General features: G+C 42.2%; 1 protein-coding gene across 7 annotated transcripts in view; it reads right to left on the minus strand.

Annotated features, from left to right (window-relative positions):
* The window catches only part of AUTS2 (activator of transcription and developmental regulator AUTS2), a 1198864-nt gene that overhangs the window by 223684 nt on the left and 952840 nt on the right, over positions 1 to 22340 (minus strand). The gene's annotated exons all lie outside the window — the stretch shown is intronic.

Here is a 22340-nt window from a genome sequence, read left to right on the forward strand (position 1 = left end):
CTCACTTTATAGGCAAGAAAATCAAGTCACAGGGAGAAATCCACTCCAAGTTCCACTTCTAGCAAGCCTTCAATCTCCAGTTTGTTTGTGGTCATACCCAACCCTCTTTCTTCTAATCTTTATTGCTCATCTAGCTCAAAGGTTTGGGTCAATGCTGATAACAATGTCAAACATTTTGCTTTTATTCATGCACTCATCTTATAAATATGGGTATGTATACTAAATATACTATACATTGTAAGACTTGCCATTCTAAAGGACCTATGGGGGAATAGCAAAGGCAGCCAAAGAAGCTTGACAGGGCAGGGTATGTTCAGCAAATGTGTGCATGGGGCCTTAGAGAGGTGGAGAAGAAAATAAAGCAGGAGGCAAGACTACAAGATGGTGGACAAACATATTGTCAAGGGTCTTGAGTGCCCTTGTACACTAAGGAAACTATGCTTGGTCATAAGTCAACAACAGGTAGAGACTGAAAGAGAAGAGATCAGATGGGAGATGGGAATGCAACAGGAAGATGCAGTAAGGTCATAGAAGAGAGGGAGGAGGACATAAAATAGAGACCATAGAGAGTATAACCTGGAAAAAGAATGGGAACCCCAGCTGGGTCCACATAGTCTTAGCAGGACACAGAGAAGGGTAAAGGGGAAGGTGGCTGTCATGAAGTTAAAGGAATGTTCAGTGGGAGTGAAGGCATAGGAGAGGTGAAAGCAGAGAGAAGGCTGGTCAGATGGTGAAGGAAGAGTTCAAAATCTTGTAGGTAGACCCCCTTCTGAGTAAAGATAAGATTGAAGGTTTGGTCACTTGTGTCGATTCTGAAACAGCAGGGATATTCACTGAATATGAAGAAGTCAATTAACCACTTTTAATACAGGGTTTCCCAGGGTACAAGTTCTCTTTTACACAAGTCCAATATAGTATGTTGAATAATGCCTGGCTTTAGAATACCTACAGACAAGACGCCGGGGGAAGGAAGGACTCTGGAGAAGGAAATACCTACAAAATGGGCTCAATCATCTGAGCTGACAACCAAGCCCAACCACCTCATTTAGGAGTGAGCAAGGATTTAAACTTGTATGAATCATAACTCACCTCTCTCTAGGCCAGATCCGCCTACCCTACTGTCATGGCCAGAGCACTCAAACTGGCTGAACTTTCATCCAGGTATCCCTGGACTAAGATCTCCAAACATGTTCTGATTAAAACAAGGCATGAGCACAGCTGACACGGCTTACTATCCAAGGTGACTAAATGAGTTGCTGAGAAAGACCTCGTCCTTCCTTCTCAGGTTGGAACCATCTCATTATCTGAACCATCTTCATTAGCTGCCAAAAAGTTTTAACAAGTTTCTTGAGTTTCGTTTTAGGAGAGAGAGAGAGAAAAAAAAAGAGGGGTAGGGAGACATGTACCAAAATAACCAGCTTTAACAAATGGCTACTGGTTTAAAAATAGTGCAGGGGTTTAAGTTTTTGCCTTTATCTCAGTGGTTGACCTTGCTAATACAGTATGTAGATCTCTTGCCAACTAATCGGCCAACTGTAAAGCACGGCTTCAAGCTGTGGTCAATGATCTGTAACAGGAATGAATGAGAGGGTTTTAGCAGCCAGGATCTGTAGCCTACTATCTGTATCTGACAGCTGTCACCCTCTCCGCAGAGGCCAAGGCCTAGACCTTCATTTAAAAGCAGCATGGCTGATCAGATTACTGGGACAGTGTGTCAAAACTGACTGCGCTGAACCAGGGAGACAGAAAGTAAATCTATAAATAGCAGTCTTGCTGCCTCCATGAAGCACTGAAGGGTAACCAATATTGAGCAGCAAATGCAATGTTTAGTCTTTGCAGCCGGTGGGATACAAGTGCGGCCAGATCAGAAGTCTTGCTCTATGATATAATGTAATGGAAAGATCGGCTTTATGGGCAAGAATTTAAAAGAGTTACATTCGTGGCAATGGTAATGGTCGCAGAGCAATAATTGGTTTGAACCAACTTTATGAGCTAACAAGGTTCCCTAGCACTTAATAATGTCCTCAGGGCACAGGGACTCAGCAAGTCACCTTTCCCATAACGTGCTGGCTGCTTGTTTCTGACAGTCCATGGGGACCGCCAGTGCTGAAACACAGGGAGTGATAAAATGAGAGGCTCTCCATTTGATATCTATTATAGATGTCAACTGGGTCTTCAACCAGAACAGCTGCACAAAGTACTTGGGGAGAGCGGAGCATCGTGAGGGTGAGTTATCTATAGACCATGCTGATAGCACGGCTCAGACACTGGACATCACTGGGTTATAAATGAGCCAGCTGACATTTTATAGTATGTACCAACTCTTCCAAGAACCATTTGTCACTCTTCAAGGTTTCCGCTGATAAAACTGGGATGTCTAAAAATTTGTCAACAACCACAGAAAGTAACCCTGAGGTCATGTCAGAGGGTGAAAAAGAATGTGCTTACTTGGCATTCTGCAAACACACAAATGGAACACTGGTGGCGACAGTGTTTCAAAGGTCTCTCCAGGTGGCAGAGTTCCCAATTGGCTCTGGTCTCCCTGCCAAGGGTGTGGACGTGGAGATGGTGGATTCAGGAGCAGTGCATGATAACCAAGCCATCACATACCTGGTCTGAATGAGAGACCTCAAACCCCAGCACAGCCGCTGGGGTCTTGCAGATGAAGCAGACAGGTGTCTTGTCTGGCCACTTGAGAACACTCCTCAATGGAATGGAGAAGATGGGGATTAGGCAAGTTATTTTTTTCCCCCCAAGGTGCATCCAATTGCCCTGGCTTTTCTTTAAAAAGTTCACCTTGAACACTAAACTTCAAAAGTAGTCAAAACATTTTAAAAAGTAACAACTGCGAACACTTCTACACACCAGGAATTGAGAGTTTGATGTGTATATCCCATTCAATCCTCATAATCTGAAGAGATAGGTACTCCCATTATCCTTATTTTACAGATGAAAACCTGAGATACAGAACGGTTAAGGAAACTGCTCAAGGTCACACAGTTAGAGGAAAAGTCAGGATTCGAATTCAGGCAGGCTGGCTCCAGAGCTAATACATGAACTCACGTATCTGCCAAAAAACAGTCTCCCCAAGAAGACACTATATTAGAAAGTGAACACGTGCAAAGAAAAGATCAAAGTGACTTATTCTGAACTATGTAGGAATCAAAACATGAAGAAAACGAAAAAGACCATCTGCTCCGATGTCTCTCTGACTCCGAATAAACTCTGCAACATTTACTGAGCGTACATTTCCTAAGCACCTCTATCTCCAGGTACCATGTTAACTGAGCGGTACTAAAGTGAGTGAGAAACAGACTCTGAGAAACCCAGTCCAGTGTTTTTGCTCATATGGTGCCTCTATCCTGGAGATCCTAGAGTGCTGTATCCTCACTGGCATTTGCTCTGGCCTCTTCAGACATTAAAAAACAGCTTTACCTAAGGAACACACGTGGGGGTCGGGGCACACTGTGGGAGGATTGCCCTTAGCGCAGTTCCCAGGTCCATGGAAAACAATCGCCAGGAAGTGCTTTGAACAAAAACGAGTTGATAAACCCTCAGGCTGACACTCGGGCCTCCCTACGCCATTGCTGCTGGACATTTTGGGGCTTCTGCCGGCATGTGTGCTGCCCACAGCGTGGAATGAGCCCAATTAAAAAGTCACATGTGTTTCCTGGCTTTAAAAGTGTCACACTGGTTTTCTGTCACTATCTCTTGGAATCCCTGATGCTGGAGCTGTGAGGTAACTGGAGATCATTTAATTCAACCTCCTTTATTTAATGGATCAGAAAAGCAGGGTCCCAAAAAGGTTAAGTGGCTTGCCCAAGGACAAAGAGCCAGAGAGTGGCAGAACCAGGATAGGACCCCAGGTCTGGGCTTCCACTTCCAGTGGAATTTTTTTTTTTTTTTTTTTTTTTAATGACCCCATACTGCTGTCCATGAAATGGATGCAGTACTCTGAAATCAGTAAATTCAATCAAGTCAAATGTATGTTTTGAAAAAAGTCAAGAATGAAGAAATAGAGTTTGAAGAACATTCAACATTCATGAGGTGTGCCATTTCAGGTCACTGGAGACATTTCTCTGGTGCAAAGGTTTTCCTAATAAAGGGTTTCATTGGCCAGTTGGATCGAGACATGAACACACTGATATTTTGCTTCTAGCAATACCTTAAACCCCCAGTTAGGTAAGTATAAAAAACGGCAATGGCCTTGAGAGTGCAGCATGGTTTATACATGGCATACACATCTTTGAGGATTTGGAGAAATCTACAAGGGATCCAATGCTTTTCCACCTATTGACATTTACAAAGCAGTTTAAATCATGCATGAGAGGCCTCAGGCACATGCAGTTCACAAAACATAACTCTGAGCTCCCAGGGAATTTAAGCTGACCAACACTCTTTATTAGAACCGACAGTGAAAGACAGCTATTGCAAAATTCGTACCAGAAATGCAATACCAAGATGACAGCCTTAATGCCAGTGGATATATTATGTAGATTACCTGACTCAAATCTTTCTTGTTAAATAAGTTTCATGCATTCTTTTTTTCTCCTCAAGAATATCCTTCTAGCTTCACTGGGGGAGTATTCCTTAAGTTCCTTGATCATTCATCTGTTTTTCAATATTTTGGACATACTTAGCACGAAAGATCAGATAGAGATATTTAAACAGTGGGAAACAGTTAAACCTTTAAATGAACAACAGAGCTGAACCACAGATTAAATATTTCAATGCTATTTTTTGTATAATGTTCCAATATTTAATAGTTTTTAAAAAGAAACATTTTCCTAAGGCTGATCCATTCCAGATATCCAATTCCCATGTAATCTAAGATTATACACATACCAAAATGTAAGTATACATTAAAGATACTTTCACCTGCATGCTTTTACAGGACAGGAATTTCAAGGAAATAAGTTCCCAATACAAGCTGGCCAGGGACAAAAGACAAGAAATATACCTTTCCTCTCCAATCTTCATAGAAATTGAAATACAATGTAGATGTTTTCAATCCTGCTTCACTAAGAGACTGAAGGAAGAGGTCAACATGACTAAGACCAGAAAAGGAAGTCTGTTGGTAATTTGGCACTGGTGACAATTGGCCCAAAGGCAAATTTGGCAGAGGCTGAATTAGAGTGAATTATTTGGAGGTTTCTTGGTTTCTGAATGGATCGGATTATTTGCTTCATATTCTGGACCTTCCAAGCTGCCTCAACCTTATGCACCCAGTGTTAAATGTTATCAGTACTTAAATGGCAGCACTGTCGTCTTCCTTTTCTAAGCAACACAGTCACAGTAAATTAAAGCAACTCCATACATGCTTCTGTAGTTAAGGTTCACATCCCTTGGAATGTGCTCAATTTTTGTGTACAGTATGTATCAAGCTACCTTGAACTTGCTTGTCTATTGTATTCTAACAGTTACAACAAAGGGTTCAGAGTCCAAGAGCACAAAGCTCTGTCTATAGTCTCGGGAAATTATATGCTGTTCTCATACAATTATTAATATTTTTCAAGTATACAGAAATGCTTCAATGATCATTAAAACATATTTTCTTTTTAAAAGCAAAGCTGAATTCACAGTTATTGATTGATGGATAGATTGACAGTGTCTCGCTCTATCACCCAGGATGGAGTACAGCAGTACAACCCTGCTCACTGCAGCCTCAACCTCCTGTGCTCAAGCAATCCTCCTGCCTTAGCTTCCTGAGCAGCTGGGAGTACAGGCATGCACCGCCACACTCGGCTAATTTTTGTATTTTTTTGTAGAGACAGGGTTTCCCTACGTTGCCCAGGCTGGTCTTGAATTCCTAGGCTCAAGCAACCCTCTCACCTCAGCCTCCCAAAGTATGAAATTACAGGCATGAGCCACTGCTCCCAGTGCACAGTAACCTTCTATTCCTTTTTTTAAATGAACAATTTCCATAAAAGTAGATAATTGTATCTACTTTTTATATACGCATATATTATATATGTATAATAAATGCATATAAAATGTAGAGTGTATAATAAACTGCTACCTACCAGCACTCAGTTTCAACAATTATCAACTCATGGCCAGTCTTATTTCATCTACCCATTCCCACTACTCCCACCTTTCCGGATAATTTTAAAACAAATCCCAGACATATCATTTTATGTACATGTACCTTAATATATGCATTTTGTATTTTAAAAATTAAAAGATAATAAAGGTAAACTATTACTACGTAGAGTTCTAATTTTCATTTATTTACCTTTTTTGAGACAGAGTCTCACTCTATTGCCCAGGATGGAGTGCAGTGGCACAATCTTGGCTCACTGCAACCTCTGCCTCCTGAGTTCAAGCGATTCTTCTGTCTCAGCCTCCTGAGTAGCTGGGACTACAGGCGAGCGCCACTACCCCTGGCTAAGTTTTGTATTTTTTTGTAGAGACAGGGTTTCACCATATTGGCCAGGATGGTCTCAAACTCCTGACCTTGTGATCCATCTGCCTCGGCCTCCCAAAGTGCTGGGATTACAGGCGTGAGCCACTGTGCCTGGCCTAATTTTTTTAATATTTAAAAATTATCCTCCTACTAAAAAAACCCCACAAAAACCAAGCTAAATGACTACTTTGCTAGAGGCGTCGATGGATCACAATAATACGTTCAAGAGCAGAGAATTTATAATTTCTTTATAACTACCAGAAACTAACAAGGTGTGTGTAGCTGGTGTTCAGTGAATGATTTTCAAATGACTTCCTAACTGATGCCGACTACATGCAAACATAAAGAAACCGCATTATTGTAATCAAAGCTCCAATGGTGAATATATTAATATAGTAAGCTTGAATGAAACCACCTTAAAAAGAGTTATTGTTAGTGTTGAATAAGAGGTATATCATGTATCCTGTAATCTAAGTAGTAAACCTAACTGCCCACCCATAGGCAGGCCACAGTCTTTCAAAAGATGATAATAAAGAAAGTGCAGATATATTTTTATGTGCTGGGTATAAAAACATAGTGGTCATAATTACTTGAGCATCTAAGATCATGTATAATCTGTCAGTGACCCTTCAGACACTGAGCATGGAGAAGATTGAGGCAGTCTGACACCCTACAATCATCTAAATAAACTTCCAAAAAACTGTCTTCTAAGCTTGCAGTTATGTCTTGGAAAAATCACAGCACTGAATGAATTACATGATTGTAATAGAACTGACAGCTGATGAAATAATGCAAGAAAAATAATCTACTAGTGACCTCAAATGAAACCACAAAGACATTAGGCTAATGGAAGTAAAATTGCTCATTGCCTAGTGATTTTACTTTTTTATTATATATTAAAATAAAAAGCCAACCTAAACCTTTCTCAGGATATTACATTTTGAAACTAACCACAAAATACTTCCAGAAAAGGGGCTTATTTCAGAAATTCCATATGCATTTTGATTTTTTTAAGGGTGAGCAAGCTTTCTATATCACAGGGTAGTTAAATGTGGAAAAAATGCAGCAGCAATATGAAATAAGTGAAGATCATTGATCTGCAATAGTCTATAATTAGCATTTGAAGGGCAGAACACCTGTTTTACTGAGGGAACATACATATGCAGCACACTTCCTCACTGTAATTACGAGAGTGAATGATGTCCCACGGTTTCTCAGTTTCCACCGCTTTTCTCTGATTTTCAGTTCTGCAGGTGGGCAGTGAGACAGCCCATTTGAAAGAATACCTGGTGGACCCAATCCCTCTCGTCCATCTCCAGGAAGTGGGGCTCTTCTCCTCTTTCTCTACCCACTCACCTCAAGAGTTGCATGAGGCCAATTTTAATAAAATATAAACTGGATAATGTCCTGAAGTAAGAAACAGAAGCCGGTAAGACAGACAAAACCAGTGACATCTATTAACATCTTTTTCTTTAAAAAAACATTTCTCCTGTCAAAATGAGCTCAACAGGGAAAAATAGCACATGTAATTGGGAATAATAAAAGCAGTGGGACTACTCCAAGATGTCTCATAGCATCACAAAGTCTCTTGGTACTTTGGAAAGGGCTACCACACACCTCCTTCATGTTAACATTAACTGGTAAAAGTTTAATTTTTCTTTAAATTTCAGAGAATTCCCTCACTATGAAGGAGGACCCCCAGTTATACCAGGGAATAAGCATCGTTCTTATCTAAGTCCAGTCTTCAATGATAAAATCCTACCACTGCCTGAGTGTGTGCCTAGCCACTCTCTGCTTGGTGACGGTGAGCTCATTCTTTCCAAAGACAGTCTATTCTATCTTTACATAGCTCCGCTTTTAGATTTTAGTTCAATACAATTCTGTCTCCTTCTAGTTTCAGCCCACTTTTCCTAGCTCTACCCTTAAAGATCCTACAAAGTAAGTCTCATCTCTCTTTCACGTAAAAGACTTTTAAATCCTGCACTGCAAAAAGTCATTGTATTTCTCAAATCTCTTCTCCACGTCAACATTTCCCGTCATTTCAACAGTTCATTGGACACCACTCCAAAAACCTCTTAGTCATCATTTGCTTATTCATTCATTCGTTCATTCATTCATTCATTCCCCAGGTAAACACCTATAATTATTCCAACTGTTTTTCATAACGCACGGCTTCAGGAATACGTTCTTCATTATTTGTTGTTAGTTTGTTCATTCATTTGTTCAGCAAACACAGACTGAGCCTCTACCTCTATTAAGTTCCAAGTATTGTCCTGGGTACCCTGGACACAAAGAAATCAGGGGCTCCTGGTGACAATCTGGTAGGAACAGTCAGACCTGTGAACATGGAATCATGATGCCATGTGTTAAGTGCTATCCTAGAGGTATGTAAATGAAACAGTGGTGACATAAATGAGCAGAGATTCTAAGAGCACTTCCAAATACTTTATAATCTGCTGGTCTATCAATACAGACCCTGATGTAAGCTACTATTCCGCCTGGAGTGAGTTTTTTCAGTAGGAGTAATGGGTTGTACAGCTGTAGCAGACATTGTTAGTTGTCGACCCTGGCAGCCTGTCATCCCTCATTCTCTGTTATTAGAAAACACCAACTTTGTTCAGGTAGGAAACTGCCATGTGTCCAGGCCAGGAGATAACCAAGTGGTCTAATCTATATTTGCTAGTGACTGGTTTGTGGCACCCATGTGTATTGGTCCATTTTGTGCTGCTATAAACGGATACCCAAGGGTGGATAATTTATAAAGGAAAGAGGTTTATTTGGCTCATGGTTCTGCAGCTTGTACAAGAAGCATGGTGCCAGCATTTGCTTCTGGTGAGGGCTTCATGGAGTTTTACTCAAGGCAGAAGGCAAGGGTAGCCAACAGGGCATGTGGTGAGAGGGGAGGAAGTGCCAGGCTCTTTTAAACAAGCAGCTCTTGTGTGAACTAGTAGAGTGAGAACTCATTCATTACCACAGGGAGGACACCAAGCCGTTCGTGAGGGATCCAGCCCATGACCCAAACACCTCCCAGTGCCCACCTCGAACACTGGAGAGGCAATGTCAACACAAGATTTGAAGGGAACAAATATCTAAACTGTATCAACACGCGACCTAGTTTGATCATTATCTGTAAGGGACAATCTGCTGCAGGACCCCTGGAAAGGATTTTCCTCCCTACTAAAAAGAAAGACACAATTAAGGAGTAGGTCTGCCCTTTTCCTTCCCTTCTTGGGTATAAGGTGTGGAGATACCACGCTTGCAGCCATCTTATCAACCTAACGTAAAGCTTCCTAGGAGTCAGCCCAATCTCATCTGGTTACCTCTGAATATCTCATTATGTGAGATAATTAACTGAACATCCTTTTTTTTAATGGCTACTTTTTTTTTTTTTTGAGAAAGGGTCTCATCACTGTTGCTCAGGCTGGAATGCAGTGGATCATAGCTCAAAATCCCGGGCTCAAGCAATCCTTCCACCTCAGCCTCCTGAGTAGCTGGGACCACAGGTGAGTGCCACCATGCCAGGCTAATTAAAAAAAAAATTTGTAGAGACAAGATCTTGCTGTGCTACCCAGACTGGTTTCAAGCTCCTGGCCTCAAGCAATCTCACCACAGCCTCCCAAAGTGCTGGGATGACAAGTGTGAGCCTCTGTGCTTGGCCGTATGGCTACTTTGGATGAGGCATTCTATTACTTGCAGCTAAAAGCATCTCAACTGGTACAAAGTCTTTGCAGCAAGTGCCTTGGTGACAGACTGGTTGAGATGAGGGATTCAGTTCTTACTGGCAAAACAAGAACCAACTGATGAATTTGGAGAGGGAGCCTGTGATCTCACATGCTAAGATTTAGAAACGGAAAATGAAAACTAAAGGAAGATTATTAGATGCTGATGACAGTTCAGCCCTGCTTTGGAACTTCTCTTCCAGACCAGGGAAGTGAGAGACAATTCATCTTGCTTTTGTTCACAGACACAAACTTTCAAAACTTTCTGGGGTCGTATTTATCTAAAGTAAAAAGGACCAATACTATGATTTATATCCCAAAAAGTAAAAAGAATGATTCTAAGCCAAAGTTTTCAATCTTTTGATCCATCTGCTTTCACTTGATTTTGCCACTTTCAAGAATGTAATCAAATCCGCTAAAAATTTCAATTGTATTTGCCTAGTGTGAGATTACAACACGTTGTTTCAGTCCTCAATCAGAGGACAAAATTAGAAGTCAAACAAAAGTTCTAGGAAAAACAAAAAAAAGAGACACCTAGCAGTGAAGTAAAATAAAGATGGGGTTTCAAGGCTAATGCTGGAAGCCTTATAGCTTGAAATAGTCTATCCTGGATTTCACAAAATATTAAGAAAATGAATTCTTCCGCTTTCTCTAGTTGGCTCCTAAGTATATCTTTGAGAAGCTGAAATTTGCTCATTTATGATGTCTTAATAATTGAAAAATGCTTTTGATAAAAAGTTTATTAGAAAGCTTAAAAAGTAACCCTGTGTTTTTAAAACTCCACTTCCAATATTTGCTTCCAGCCCAAACATATTCCTTCATTCATTCAATTGATTTTCCAATGAAAGACCATTGGAGGCACATTGGATAGAGCAGTGAATATTGACAGACAAAACCCCTGTCCTCGTGGCACGAACATTTCAATGGAGCAGACAGGCAATAAGTAAGTGAATATAGATGTATATGGGTGTGTGGGTGTGTCTGTCTAAATGCTGGCTCAGTGCTGTGAAGAAGAGCAAAGCTGGATAAGCAGACAGAGTGATTTGGGATAGGGGATGTACTGTTGTCGTTTTAATAGGGTAGTCAGGGAAGTCTCTCCAAGGAGATGCCATTTGAATGAAGTGAGGGAACAAGCCAAGTGACCATCTATAAGGAGATAGAGCATTCAGGAAATGGAACCAATCTCTGAGGTGCAAATTAGCTCAGCTTGTTGGAAGGCCAGACCAAAGGCCAGCGTGACTGGAGCAGAGCGGTGGGAGACGAAGTCAGAGCAGTAGGCAGGGTCACAGCAGGGAAGGACCTTTGTTCTAAGTGTGGTGTGAAGCCAGTGGTGGGTTTTGAGCATCCTGGCCTCTCAGTTCCTTGAGCTCTTTGTAGCTAATGGTTTGGAAATCACTATTTTGAAATCGACATCATTATAGGTAGTGACAAGATGTAGGGCATGACAATGGGAATTGGCAGCAGAGGTAGATAAAGGAAAGACCATTGGAGGCAAGGAGGTCAGGAATCCAGAGGCCTGGGGCTCAGATGAGCTGCTCATGTCATTGCTGAGTCTTAATGGAAGGAAAGGAGTGAGTCAGGTGCTAAAATCCTCCACAAATGATAAAGAGACTGGGAGGTAAAGAAAGGGTAGAAGCCGGCTGGGAGCGGTGGCTCACACCTGTAATCCCAGCACTTTGAAAGGCTGAGGTGGGTGAATCACTTGAGGTCAGGAGCTTGATACCAGGCTGACCATATGGTGAAACCTCATCTCTACTAAAAATACAAAAATTAGCTGGGTGTGGTGGTGTGTGCCTGTAGTCCCAGCTACTTGGGAGGCTGAGACAGGAGAATTGCTTGAACTCAGGAGGCAGAAGTTGCAGTGAGCTGAGGTTACACCACTGCACTCTAGCCTGGGCCACAGAGCAAGACTCTGTCTCAAAAAAAAAAGGGTAGAAGCCATCAGAGCAGATGGTGTGTTAGTCTGTTCTCACGCTGCTAATAAAGATACACTCAAGATTGAGTAATTTATAAAGAAAAAGAGATTAAAGGACTCACAGTTCCACATGGCTGGGGGGGCCTCACAATCATGGTGGAAGATGAAGGAAGAGCAAAGGCACATCTTACATGGCGGCCAGCAAAGAGGGAGCACGTGCAGGGAAACTCCTTTTAAAACCATCAGATCTCATGAGACTTATTCACTATCATGAGAACAGCAGGGGAAAGACCCAACCCACCCCCATGATTCAATTACCTCCCACCAGGACCCTCCCACGACATATGGGGATTATTACAATTCAAGGTGTGATTAAAGGTGACAGCCAAACCATATCAGATGGCATGGCCTTCAAAGGTGACACAGGAATAATGTCTCTACATTTTGCAAGGAAAGCAAAAGACCCTTGTCCCTGGGCTTCACTCCACAAGAGCATTTGTCTACAGCAACACGTTACATTCATAAGACGCAATGTGTCCCACCAAGGAATGAAGAATAGCGCATAGTCTGACCACCTAGAAAGGAAACAGGATGAATAAATTTTTAACTATTTTTCTCATAAGTACATTTTCACCTCACATATTTGATGCTATTCAGAAATGGGTTGTTCTACAGTAGCTTATTTTTCAGAAAGCTGAAACTTACACCTTTAAGTAAAACACTTAACTATATCAAGAGCAATCTTCCCTGCTTCCGTATTTACAAGTTTCCCACACTTGATTACCTCGAGCTTAATTTCATCTTCTCTTGATAATAGGACACCTTCATGGGGACCAGTCACTGTGCCTGCTCCTGACAGTGGCTGAAATGGAATGGCCCCAGGTGCCCACGTGTGGATGTCAGCACTCTAGGTGCCCTTTCACGGAAGGGTCCCCCACAGCTGCTAGTAAGGAAGTACACAGAGAGATAAGAGCTGGGACAGTTGAAACGGTTTGGTCTTTTCTTGCCACAGCGGTTGCTGCTTACTGCTGGCAGCATGAGTGGCGATCTGCTCCTACATTTTACACAGAGTGTCTGTTCAGGGGCCGGAAGGTAGGGACACCTGGACCAGAGAGCCAAGTGCCTGGGTTTTGGGAACAGCACTCTGCCATTCAGAATCAGGCCCTGTGCACAGTAGGTGCTGTCAGAACTCCAACTTCTGATACGGTGAGGTGTCCCTGCACTTATGGAAGCCAGGAAGAATACTTGTGGAATTCTTGCCTGTTAGCAAGCAGAAAGCAGTAAAGAGTGAAGGTGGGAACGCCATCCCCACTCCACCTGGCTGGGAAGCCTCTCGCAGGATGCAGCTGGGTATAGTTTCATGGAGCAGACTGCAGAGCTTTACTCTGAGTGTTCTTGGCGATTTAGTGAAATATTTCTGCTCTCCTGTGAGCCTCACACAGACCCTCTGCTCCAGCTCTGGAAGGGCTGCTGGAAGTAGGGCCTGAAGTCATCCTATCGTTGCCTCTCAGCTGGCTGGAGGATGCACACAAACACAAAAGGTGATATTGACAGTCAGCATCAGATCTGACTGCTCCCGACAACTCCTGTGATACAGCAGCCTCCGGGACTTGAGGACACATCTGTGAGGAGATGTAGTAGCTGCCATCTGCACAAACTGCATTATTTAACTGCGCTGGCACTGATTAACATTTGCTGTAACCTATGGTAATGGGCTCTGGGGCTTTGCATGTCTGCTACACAGTGGCAGCTGATGTCTCCTGCTCCATCCTTAAAACAGGATGCTTTAATTTTTAATGGAGCACATGTTCGATTGGCTATACAAACAGGCTAATCTGCAAAGCATGTGCTCAATAACAAGCCTGACTATGCCGCCAGAATATCAACATGACTCGGCTAAGCTGGGGAGGAGTGGGTGGGACTCCTGCTCACCTCTGCCAGCCAAGGGCTGGAAGCTGGGAGCACTGGCCAGCTGAAAGCCCAGGGGTGGCTGTGGCCAGAGGCGCATGTGACCTCCTCTGGAGACCCCGAGGGTCTTCAGCTTCTGGGTGCCTGCAAATCCCAGTCAGCAGGGAAAAGAACAAAATTGTGTATGTGGCAGGTTCAGGCCTCCAGTGTAAAGCCAGATGTGGCATTAAAGATGAAACTCTTCTCTGTTGCATGGCCATGACTAGAATGAGGTATATGCATCCAATTAGACTTACTGCCTGCCCTGCAGTAAGTCATCCTCTCAAGGATGAGAATTTAAAGGCAAATAAAGCACAGTCCTTGACTTCATGAAAACTACACCAATGGCCACAGTGGCAGTGTGAGAAGTGGCATGTTAGGTGTAGGAACAAAGTTCTCTGGGAGCGCACAGGAGGAAGTCAGCCAAAAGGAGACACTAAAGGTAGGTTCTGAAGAATGAGCAGGAGTTTATGAGAAGCACTTTTAAGATGACACCCAGTTATGAAGGCACACAGTGTGTGGGGAAGGGTAAGCAGTTTGAGGCACTAGTATGCAGCTTCAGATAATTACATCAAGATATCTGGGGAGAAGTTGGAAATTTGGATCCGGAACTTAAGGGAGAAGTGAAGGCTAGAGACAGAAACATGGGTGGTTATCGGAAGATAGGTAATGTTGACACCTGGAGCTCTGAGAGAAATGGTCTCGAGCGAAAGGATCCAAGGACAGAAGCCTCAGGGCTACCAACATTGAACTTAGGGGATGGTTATAAGAAGTATCTCAATGGGGTGGGTAAAGAAGTGAAGGATGGGGGAATTCCAGGCATAATGAGAGGCCACAACCTCAAGGCAGTCAAGTAACTAAAGCCTCGAAGACTTGATCACAACTGCGATTGTCACAACCCAGCAATTACAATCCCAGTCCTTATGAGTACAAAGTGCTTTCACATCTATTATTTCACAACAATACTGCAAGATAGGCAGATGTCACTGTTCCCTTCTTTTCTAGATGAGTGATATAGTTTGGGTATTTGTCCCTGCCCAAATCTCACGTTACAAATGTAATTGCCAATGCTGGAGGTGGGACCTGATGGGAGGTATCTGTGTCACGGGGGTGGACCCCTCGTGGTTTGGTGCTGTCCTCGTAACAGTGAGTGAGGTCACACAAGCACTGGTTGTTTGAAGGTGTGTGGCACCGCCCATCTCTCTTTCCCTTGCTCCTGCTATCACCATCTGATGTGCCTACTCTCCCTTTGCCTTCTGCCATGATTAGAAGCTTCCTGGCCAGGCACAGTGGCTCATGCCTGTAATCCCAGCACTTCGGGAGGCTGAGGCAGGCGGATCACAAGGTCAGGAGATTGAGACCATCCTGGCTAAAAAGGTGAAACCCCGTCTCTACTAAAAAATACAAAAAAATTAGCCAGGCGCGGTGGCGGGCGCCTGTAGTCCCAGCTACTTGGGAGGCTGAGGCAGAAGAATGGCTTGAATCCAGGAGGCAGAGGTTGCAGTGAGCTGAGATTGCGCCAGTGCACTCCAGCCTGGGCAACAGAGCAAGACTGTCTCAAAAAAAAAAAAAGCTTCCTGAGGCCTCCCCAGAAGCCAAGCAGATATCAGCACCATGCTTGTATGGCTTGTAGAACCAAGAGCCAATGAAACCTCTTTCTTTATAAATTACCCAGCCTCAGGTATTTCTTTATAGAGATGCAAAAATTGTCTAACACAATGAGGAAACAATATCAGAGAGGGTTAGACTTCCCAAAGCCACACAGTTACAGTCACAGTGGGAGGGCTGGGACTAGAAGGCCACTCTGCAAACTCTCAGCTGCAGACAGGACACTGTGCCAGGGTCCAAGGATAAGAGGGTCCCAGGCCCAAGGAGATAACTCTGGAAAAAAGCTCCCAAGTCAAAATTCTCAATACCATCTCCTCCCCTGGGGTAATCACACAATGTGCTTAGCATACTCAAGGCTTTGAAAAGTTCTGCAGTTAAGCATGAGCTACCAATGAAAGCAACATGTCTAACTTTAACTCACTATTTCCCAAACTTATTTGCTCTTGGAATCCTTTTTTCAAATTTTATATTTTAACATTCCTAGGGAGAATTAAGGAAATCCTGCTCTAATGAACTCACAGGAATGCTTCCTCCAACAGGGTCTTGGTTTTGAGTGGTTTGTGTCTAGGGAAGATGGGCGGGCACTGTTTTAACCACACACTTTCAGCTATCCATCCCTTCCTGTCTGCACTGTTCTTTCCAGATACTCTAGTATATTTCATAGTAAATGACATTTATTTGTTCATGTTTTTCTCTCCATCAGCTAAAGGACATATTTTATCCATCTCTGCATTCACAGTGTCTAGCTCTATTACCTGGCACAGAACAGGAATTCAGGGAATATTTGCTGAATTGAATTAAAAAATTCTACAGTGGTGGAATAGAGCTAAGCCAATTAACATGTGCTCAAAGCTTCAACCCAGGCCTCCTTGGCACAGTGTTGTCATCACAGGAGGCCAACCATCCAACATGACAGCTCATCACTGTCCATCTGGGCTGCCACTTGGAGACCCTCAGTGGGTGGGCAGCCAGCCTTTATAAGCCACATAGCTCTGGGTCCTGGACAGTTTTTCAGCCTCCATAGACCCTGACTGCCCCCTGGCTGGGCAGCACAGGGCAGCAGATTTTGTTGCTAAGTATCTTCCCCTTCTACCTCCAGGCTGGCTTTTCTGGTGAAAGAAAGCCCCGGAGGTAAGAGAAATTTCCCGAGAGGCCAGACTATCCTGGGGCAAAGAGCACCCCTTGGGGACATGCAGTTTATTGGTGTTGATGTGTTTTTCCCTGGATGGCATGGTATTTGGAGGACTTGGGTGGGTTGGGGGTTATTGATAAAAGCCCATCCCAGAGTTGAGGGAGTTGAATTGTCAAAGGGCCTTTTCAGTTTGTGACCAGCCTGCATGCATGACCTCATTTTAAAAAAGAAAAAAAAGAAAAGAAAAGAAAAAAAAGAGGCCAGGCACAGCGGCTCATGCATATAATCCCAGCACTTTGGGAGGCTGAGGTAGGCAGATCACTTGAGGTCAGGAGTTTAAGACCAGCCTGGCCAGTATGGTGAAACCCCATCTGTACTAAAAATACAAAAAGTAGCCAGGTGTGGTGGTGCATGCCTGTAGTCCCAGCTACTCGGGAGGCTGAGGCAGGAGAATTGCTTGAACCCGGGAGGTGGAGGTTGCATTGAGTGGAGATCATACCATTGCACTCCAGCCTGGGTGACAAGAGCGAAGCTCCATCTCCAAAAAAAAAAAAAAAAAAAAAAAAGAAAGGCCTCTTTCACAAGGTCTCCCAATACAACCTTTAAAGTCTTAAAAAAAAAAAAAATCACACTGCAAATATTTAGCATTACTTGCCCTGTCCTCACATTTAAAGTGGTTCTTGCTATAGTTTCCAAAGTTGCATAAACCTCTTTCCTGTTCTCACTTGATTTAGCTCACTGGAACAAGTAGACAGTTTTCTGTACTGCCTACGAAGACAGAGTCAACACTTGGCTGCCTGCCTTGTGAGACCTGTGTATATCATGACCACAGCACAAAAACACTGCCAACAGACCCCAGGAAGAAGGTACAGGGTTACTCGAGTCCAGCCCTGTGGTACCTCCACTGTCTGTCTTTGTCCTTCCAAGTGCTTAAGTGTCACTTTTCCCCCTTGCAGTTGTGTCCCGGTAATAGGTGCTTTGTTTTCTTATAAGATTTCTAAGAAACTGCGTCACGTGAAAAATGAATGCAATAAAATAAGAACTAGGTTGACTGGGCTGTGTCTATGCCTCCAAGTAGAAAGAAAGATGGCTTGGGTGAAGGCTGAATGACCAGAACAGCATGTATCCCCTAAAATCCGCCCAGGGTCTGTCTGGCTTTTGGGATTTCCACTGCTTATGGTCTCTGCTGACAAGTCCATTCTTCTACAAGTCAGAAACAAGAGAACAGCAGAGCTGATATCCTCATTTGTCAGAGGAGTAAGCTGGGGTCTAGAGAGAGTATGTCATTTGCTCCAGGCCTTCTGCTGGCTCGTGACAGCACCAGTACTTTAACTGCAGTGCTGGGTCTGGTTGGACATATTTCTTTCTAATACACTATGCTATACCTAGTGCTACCAATCTATTTGATTATTCAGAGGTCAACAGGGCTGCGAGGAAAGTGTTCGCGCTGGAAAATCCACGCTTCCATTATGAGTACCATGGGTTGCTTTGACAATATGGCTGAAACTACTTCATTCACTTCCTGTTACTCCAGGAAGCCCACAGGCCTGTCACTGCTTCAGATTTGGGGGATCTGGGCCATCAAGCATTTTAATTAGTCTGTCTGGAAAAATGTAACTGATCAAATTAAATATTAATCACATATAAACTGTAGATCTAAATCAGTAGGGGAATCATTAGGCAGGAAGGGCCATTTTTAAAGGCAGACCTTTTTTATGAAAATTTTCAAAGGCCTCTCTTCCTGCTCTCTGTCCCCTGCCAAGTAAATTGAGTTCAAAGCAAAAACAAAGCTTCTATTTTCCAAGCACAACAACGATGTCTAACCAGAAGTTTCTTTTGCTGAAATATTGAATGGAGAATTCAGTTCCTTAAATCTTTCTAAATCTTTGCCTCTGATTGGGTTCATTAATAAACATGCTGATTTTGTTACAGGGAGAGACATATGGTATAATCCGCTAACAGGAAGAAGTATTTTGCATTTTATTGTAGAAAACAAACATGCAAACAGGTTCTCACAGATGGTTTTCTTAGCTTCTGGGAGGGAAAAAAGCTTAATAATGCTTGAAACTAGTTTTTCTCTTTAACAACAACAAAAAAATCCTTGCACATCTCTAGTGGAACTGCTTATAAATTAGATTAAGTTCCACTCAAAGGTTTTAACAATTTAGAATTCGCTTTTTCTCTTGTTTAAACACACACGCGCGTGCACACACACACACAAAGGTACACACACTCTTTTCCCTACTCCCTCCCCTCTCTTCTCCTCTTCTCTTAAAAATACAGTATTAACTTGCTCAGAGAGGCAGAGATAATTCAGCAATGCTTCACTTATCAATGATCATAAAGGAGTAAGGTTTTCTCACAAATAAATTTTCCAGATAATTGATGCGAACCCTTCAAGGTTATCAAAATTGGTAGTGATGGTGGTTTTCCCCTTAAGTAGGCTTTCTTTTTAAGAACAGTTTTAGACTTCCAGAGAAACCAAGAAGATAGCCAACAGCATTCCCATATACTTCATATCAGTGTCCCCTATTACTAAATCTTATATTAGTATGTCATGTGTGTTAGAAGTAATGAACCAATATTAACACAGCACTACTAACTTCAGTCCATACTTTATTTAGATTTCTTTAGTTTGTACTTAGTATCTTTTCTCTGTCCCAGGATCCCATCTAGGGTGGCCCATTACATTTAGTTGTCATGTTTCCTAGGGTTCTTTTGGCAGTTTCTTCAAATTTCCTTGTTTTTGGTGACCTTGACCTTTTTTAGGAATATTGAGCTATTCTATAGGAATGCCCCACCATTGAAACTTGTCTGATGCTTTTCTCATGATTAAGACTGGGTTGAGAGGTTTTTGGGAGGAAGACTACAGAGGTGAAATGCCATTGTTTTCACACTGTATCAATGGTCTCTTGTATTAATGTGATTTGTGACTATTGATGCTGTCCTTGTTCACAGGTTGAAGGTCTCTCCACTGTCAAGGGACTCCCCTCCCACTCCCCTACTACTCTTTGGGAAGGAGCCACTACCCACACTGAGGGAGTGAGGCCTTATGCTTCCCCTTCTTGAGGGCAAGGTATCTGTGTAAATTATTTGGAATTCTTCTGCGTGGGAGGTTAGTTCCTTCTCCTCCATTTATTTATTTCTATCAGTGTAGAGTCATGGATATTTATTTTATACTTTGGGTTATAATCCAATGCTTCCTTATTGTTTTGCTCTAATTATCCAGGAGTGGCCATTAGCTCTTTCAGTTGGCTTCTGTGTTGTTTTTTTTTTTTTTGACATGCCCCTATCAGTGTGGGTTTTGTTTCTTGTTTTGGAACTTCCTTACTTTCTGGCACCATAACATACTCCAGGTTCATCTTGTATATTCCTGCCTGAGTCCTAGAAGCATCCATTTCACTCAGGAGTCCTAGTTCTTTTCATTGAAGAATGGTAATAGGAACCAAGATCTAGGTGAAAGTGTGCTTGTTGACACTGGAGTGTCCGTTCCTTTTAGGCCATCTCAGTTGTCAGGGCACAGAAATATATATATGTGTACTCACCCTTTTATATGCACAGATCTGTAAAGATTTCTATATGTGACTATTTGTATCTATGTTAAGCTAAACATGAGCTCATACTGATATTTTTAACTCTAACCCATTACAACATGGATCAGTGTAGCCTCCTCCCTAGTTTATCTGTAAACTCCCACTCCAATAGCAAGAAGCCTGGCTAGATGGTGGGTTTTATTTTGTTATTACATTTTAAAAAAAGATTCCTTAATGAGGATCCTTCTTAGAAGCTATAGGAGCTAATGAGTTCTTTCTGCAGCAAATGGGACTTAACTTCTTTGAGGACACAGGATTATCACAAAAAAAGCACTGTTCAGCTTATTTTTTTGGCAATCCCCCCACCCTTCAAAACTTAGGTTATTAAGCTTCAACTCATAAAACCAGAATCAGAATCCAAAGAGATGCCAAAGGACTAGAACAATGGGTTGACACTAGCAAGCTAGAATTTCATAGGGATAATTATAAAGCATTGTACTTGAATCTGATTCATCAGCCACAAAAGAAATGGATGGGGTCACTGGAGTCTTGGCTTGCTCAGCCGATGTCCTCAGAGTTTATCAAGTTTGGGGAGTTGCCTTCCACTGACCTACCAGTGGTGCCTTTAAATTCTTGAGCACAAGATTTGTCCCTGTAGGTGTCCAGGAAATATACATGGGATATTTAAATGCATTTTCAATATGCCACCTCACTATCAGCTACTGTCCTTTCACTTTTTGGTATCCTTTATGTTCAACTCCTACTTCATCTCTTCTCTAACACCTTTCCTAAAGTATAGCTGCAAAAACAAAACAAAACCATCAACAAGCTAGAAAGCTTGTTAAAACAATAGGTAGACATGAAGATGAGGTTCTGTATAGACCAGAGATCTTCCAGTGGGTTACATAAATGAGCCTGGCGAGCGTGTGACATCTACCTTTTCCTACTCAGGGCTCCTTCATGTTGTTTCAGGGGTTATCTTGTCTGTTCTGGTCAGGTTGCTGAAATAACTACCCACTAAGAGGAGCACTGTGAAACCTGAGTTGATGCGAAGTGGCTTTTTAAAAATTATTTTAAGAGATAGGATCTTACTCTGTTGCCCAGGCTGAAATGCAATGGCATGATCATAGCTCACTATAACCTTGAAGTCCTGGCCTCAAGTGATTCTCCTGCTTTGGTGCCCCAAAGCTTTGGGATTACAGGTAAGAGCCACCGTGTCTGGCCGTAGAGTGGTATTTTTACTTCTTTGCGAATGCAGTCACCCATTCTTCCCTTTGCCTCTGTAAGGCTCATTTAAAACTCCAAAAGTTGCCTCTTTTGTCTCCTCATTTATATCATAAGTATAATCACTGATCTTTGCCATGACTTTGGATGAGTTTTAATTCCTAAAATTCTGTATCAGGCAAGAAAAAGAAAAGTCATCCCATATGGACAAGAAAGAAGCAAAACTGTCTCTATTCCAAGATGCCATGATCCTGTACACAGAAAAATCTGATAAAGGAATCTGCAAAACAGCTATTAAAACTAATTAAAAAATTAGACAGTCATACAAAATAAGACCAATATATGAAAATCAATGTTTTTATATACTAGCAATAAACAATTGGAAAAATAAATTTTAAAAATTTTATTCACAATAACACAAAAGAAGTGCAATATTTGTACACTAAAAACTATAATACATTGTTGAGAGAAATTAAAGATCTAAATAAACGAAGAGATATTCTATCTTCGAGGGTTAGAAGACTCAATATTGCTAAAAAGGTAATTCTGCCCAAATTGACCTGTGGGTTACATGAAATCCCTATCAAAATCTCAACAGACTTTTTTTTTTTGTGGGGGGGGAGGGAGGGTAGAAATTGACAAGATTATCCTAAAATGTATATGGAAATGCAAAGGACACAAAGCCAAAACAATCTTGAAAAAGAACAACACTGGGAGACACACAGTTCCCTATTTCAAAACATCCTACAAAGCTATGGTAATCAAGACAGCCTGGTACTGACATAAGGATAGAAATATAGATCAAAGGAATAGAAATGAAAGTCCAGAAATAAACTGGTATATTTATCGTCTATGA

Source organism: Papio anubis, chromosome 4 (genome assembly GCF_008728515.1).
Source record: "Papio anubis isolate 15944 chromosome 4, Panubis1.0, whole genome shotgun sequence".
NCBI lineage: Eukaryota > Metazoa > Chordata > Mammalia > Primates > Cercopithecidae > Papio > Papio anubis.